The 5,000-nt window shown below is 53.6% G+C and overlaps 1 non-coding gene across 1 annotated transcript in view; it reads left to right on the forward strand.

Annotated features, from left to right (window-relative positions):
- The first annotated feature begins 4,747 nt into the window (after positions 1 to 4,747).
- LOC124591651 overlaps positions 4,748 to 5,000 on the forward strand; it is a 1,910-nt gene continuing 1,657 nt past the window's right edge. Inside the window, exon 1 of the ribosomal RNA XR_006977204.1 lies at positions 4,748 to 5,000. This exon is cut by the window's right edge and continues 1,657 nt beyond it. This is a non-coding gene — a ribosomal RNA (small subunit ribosomal RNA).

Here is a 5,000-nt window from a genome sequence, read left to right on the forward strand (position 1 = left end):
GACAACACTACGTCCGCCATGTCGAGCGCACCGCAAAACATACCGCCATCTGTAGGTCTCCCGCAACATGACCTCCTGCAACGACGATACCGTCATCTATGAGACGCCAAGCCGACTAAGACAGCGATGGGCCCACAGTGCCCTTCTTTCGACCCCACCCCAACGCCAGCGCCTCTGCCGCACGAAGTCGTGGACCGGCAATCACTCCACCTGCACCCGTTCGTGCCCCACCCCAACCGCCCAACTCGCAACTCCAGCGGATGAACGGCGGACTTTGCTCGCACTCGCAATGTGCAATCCACCCCTATAACGTGCGTTTCATGAAGAGTTATGTCCAATATGCGACATTCCCGCTGTCCATATACATGAGCTGCGAGCTGTACCACGTACGAGCTACAGACGCGATCGCGTTGCTCGCTGTACGAATGCAGATGCTCAGCGGCAGCTAGGAGGCGCTCCATCCATGTCGGTACCGGTGAGCGTTGCACTCGCAGTCGCAAAAACGTACGGCAAGTATATTACTCGGAAGAGTCAATGACAGTCCAAGCCCCCCTGCGTGGGAAGAGTCTTCCTAGGCCATGACCCACCGGAAGGGCGCAGCGTCCCCCACCCCAGACATGTGACGTCAGACTATCGGTATTGACGACTAGACTGATTCCTTATAATCATTTGCCATACACCGGTGGAAGCTGCCGAGACGAGTAACTACATAGCGGGCTCGCCGTGTCACTAATGTACAGAGATACAATAGTTTCGACTGGAACCGGATTAAACGTATACACGGCGCTGATTAGTAATAGATAGAGCCATCAGAATACAGATAATGTATAGACCTGTCCGTATACATGCTGAAAGACTCTGCTCACAATCACACGTCAGCCAGACACTCTTATCACGCACTACTCTCTGCCTGTAACAGGCACACAGACAATATGTAAGCACCAGCATGGAACAACACCCAGTGCATCCTCTCTGCCACATTAGACAATCCACACTATCATAACCAGACCGGGAGGTCCACTCGGAAAACAGAATATCCCACCCTTCCGACAACCACCATTGCTCAGCTAAGCCACCAACACCCACACATGTCCCAGACAGGGGTGCACCCAACATCACAATACTGCCTCCTGTCACACCACACAAACAATGGCAGGAATGAAAGACACAGGTCTGCCACAAGCATGGAATCAGAGCGCCGCCTGTTATGAGCCAAAGGTGCACCCTGACGTGGCAAATCAGATGATGCCGCAGTCATTTACTTACGATAATCACAATCAACAAACCGGGCCCCCCCCCCCCCAAGTGCCTTAACCTAACCCGTATTGTACCTTAACCTAACCCGTATTGTACCTTAACCTAACCCGTATTGTACCTTAACCTAACCCGTATTGTACCTTAACCTAACCCATATTGTACCTTAACCTAACCCATATTGTACCTTAACCTAACCCATATTGTACCTTAACCTAACCCATATTGTACCTTAACCTAACCCATATTGTACCTTAACCTAACCCATATTGTACCTTAACCTAACCCATATTGTACCTTAACCTAACCCATATTGTACCTTAACCTAACCCATATTGTACCTTAACCTAACCCATGTTGCGCCTTAACCTAACCCATGTTGCGCCTTAACCTAACCCATGTTGCGCCTTAACCTAACCCATGTTGCGCCTTAACCTAACCCATGTTGCGCCTTAACCTAACCCATGTTGCGCCTTAACCTAACCCATGTTGCGCCTTAACCTAACCCATGTTGCGCCTTAACCTAACCCATGTTGCGCCTTAACCTAACCCATGTTGCGCCTTAACCTAACCCATGTTGCGCCTTAACCTAACCCATGTTGCGCCTTAACCTAACCTATGTTGCGCCTTAACCTAACCTATGTTGCGCCTTAACCTAACCTATGTTGCGCCTTAACCTAACCTATGTTGCGCCTTAACCTAACCTATGTTGCGCCTTAACCTAACCTATGTTGCGCCTTAACCTAACCTATGTTGCGCCTTAACCTAACCTATGTTGCGCCGTAACCTAACCTATGTTGCGCCGTAACCTAACCTATGTTGCGCCATAACCTAACCTATGTTGCGCCTTAACCTAACCTATGTTGCGCCTTAACCTAACCTATGTTGCGCCTTAACCTAACCTATGTTGCGCCGTAACCTAACCTATGTTGCGCCTTAACCTAACCTATGTTGCGCCTTAACCTAACCTATGTTGCGCCTTAACCTAACCTATGTTGCGCCTTAACCTAACCTATGTTGCGCCTTAACCTAACCTATGTTGCGCCTTAACCTAACCTATGTTGCGCCTTAACCTAACCTATGTTGCGCCGTAACCTAACCTATGTTGCGCCTTAACCTAACCTATGTTGCGCCTTAACCTAACCTATGTTGCGCCGTAACCTAACCTATGTTGCGCCTTAACCTAACCTATGTTGCGCCTTAACCTAACCTATGTTGCGCCTTAACCTAACCTATGTTGCGCCTTAACCTAACCTATGTTGCGCCTTAACCTAACCTATGTTGCGCCTTAACCCAACACACGTTGGGCCTTAACCCAACACACGTTGGGCCTTAACCCAACACACGTTGGGCCTTAACCCAACACACGTTGGGCCTTAACCCAACACACGTTGGGCCTTAACCCAACACACGTTGGGCCTTAACCCAACACACGTTGGGCCTTAACCCAACACACGTTGGGCCTTAACCCAACACACGTTGGGCCTTAACCCAACACACGTTGGGCCTTAACCCAACACACGTTGGGCCTTAACCCAACACACGTTGGGCCTTAACCCAACACACGTTGGGCCTTAACCCAACACACGTTGGGCCTTAACCCAACACACGTTGGGCCTTAACCCAACACACGTTGGGCCTTAACCCAACACACGTTGGGCCTTAACCCAACACACGTTGGGCCTTAACCCAACACACGTTGGGCCTTAACCCAACACACGTTGGGCCTTAACCCAACACACGTTGGGCCTTAACCCAACACACGTTGGGCCTTAACCCAACACACGTTGGGCCTTAACCTGCTCTGTAATTGTCATACGACGCGTTAAATTAGTGTAGTGTTGCCTAACTGCAACCCCCGCAATATAGTTTGCTACTCGCACTGCCCGGTCCCCAGAGTATCGCTTCATGTTAAACACCTTGCAGCTATACACTGTAATGCGGATGGCGGCAGGACGTACATGCTCAATGCCCTTCGCAGTTGTTCATTGGCATTCGCATGGCGAAGCACAGCCTACGTTGTGGTACGGCTTGTGGCAACTGTCCGCTGATGTTGTACGTCCAAATCACACACTGTACCGCACATTGGTCCTCATGTACTGAATGATACATCGTGGTACATGTGTGACCGTACCACGACTGCGCCAACAACGGCGAACCATACGGTCCAAATATTGTGCACTCAGCTACGTGTCGTCTCCCTATAAGAGCTGGATTGCAGTATGGTATGCCGTGGATGGCGATCAGCATGAGCCGTCTGTTGATGTAGTGGCGCGTGTTGTCAGACGTAGTCGTCTCTTCTCACACACCGTGATAGCATGGTGCACTGCGTTCCACATCTGCGACATGCGACAGAGGCCGGTTGACAGTCGTTCGCGCAATGGACATCGCATACGTACGGGGGCCACCTTCCACGTGTTCGCGAAGCGTGCACATGTTGTTGCGTGTATGTGGGCAGACATAGTGTGTCGTGACACCTGACACAGGCATGCAACAATCGTTGAATTTGCAAATGGCGATGGACGTCTACGTTTGCTGGTGACGTTACGCAAATGAAGAACTGGTAAACCGTTGTGGTGCGGTTGTTCTCGCTAGAGGTGAATCAGTGATGGCGACGATCGGTTGAGCTACCAACCGGTTGTTTCAGCGATACCCACCATGCCCACGAACGTGAATGGCATGTGGGTGTGAAGCGATACGCGGCGGTGGCTGGGTGGGACCGTCCCCGGCCGGTGAGGGGGGGCCTTCCGGCGTGCTGGCCGCGCGGTGCGTGGGCGCACGCGCTACAGCCGGCTGGTGGGGGCGGCCAGTGGCAGGCGCGCCGGCCGACGGAGGCGGCAGGCGGCGCAGCTGCGCGCCGGCGCACCCTGCACGCGGCGCCGTGCGGCCAAAGTAGGTCCTCGCGGGCCCGGTGCGAAGCGCGGTGGACATCTGCAGTGTGCTGGTCCGATTGAGGACTGTGTGCGCTGAGGATGCGCCGCCGCCCGGCGCTCGGCGCCGCGACGCCGTCTGCTGCTCGGTCGCCTCTGCGGTTCTCGCAGGTGGATTGTATCGCAGCTGTGCGGACGTGTTGGCGCGTGCGCTGTGCTGGGAGAGTTCGCTTCGGCACCCAAGTGGGGCTTTTGTCCTTCTGTGGCGCTGGCGTTGGAGCTGCCGGCCACCGTAGGTGGCGCGTGTTGTCTCCCGCCGGCAATGCCACGACAGCACGCTCCCGGGCCTCTGTCGGCAGCGGCAAGCTCAGTTGGGAGCACGGGTGGTCGCACCTAAAGCGTCTACTCGCCAAACTCCGGGCGATTGCGCCTCTCTCGAACCCGACCAAGTACTTAGGACGGCGCTGCGCGCCGCCGGGACCTGAGAGGGTTTCGAGGTGTATTGTGCAGGGGAGCTCAGCCTCCTCCTGTTTGCAGAATAATTGAGCGGACGCTTGCGTGTTCGCGCGGGCCCCCGGGACACACTCCCGGGCGGCCGGCTGCTCAGCTCTAGTTGACGCAGCTCCCTGGTTGATCCTGCCAGTAGTCATATGCTTGTCTCAAAGATTAAGCCATGCATGTCTCAGTACAAGCCGCATTAAGGTGAAACCGCGAATGGCTCATTAAATCAGTTATGGTTCCTTAGATCGTACCCACGTTACTTGGATAACTGTGGTAATTCTAGAGCTAATACATGCAAACAGAGTCCCGACCAGAGATGGAAGGGACGCTTTTATTAGATCAAAACCAATCGGTCGGCTCGTCCGGTCCGTTTGC

Source organism: Schistocerca americana, unplaced genomic scaffold (assembly GCF_021461395.2).
Source record: "Schistocerca americana isolate TAMUIC-IGC-003095 unplaced genomic scaffold, iqSchAmer2.1 HiC_scaffold_859, whole genome shotgun sequence".
In the NCBI taxonomy this organism is placed as follows: Eukaryota; Metazoa; Arthropoda; class Insecta; order Orthoptera; family Acrididae; genus Schistocerca; species Schistocerca americana.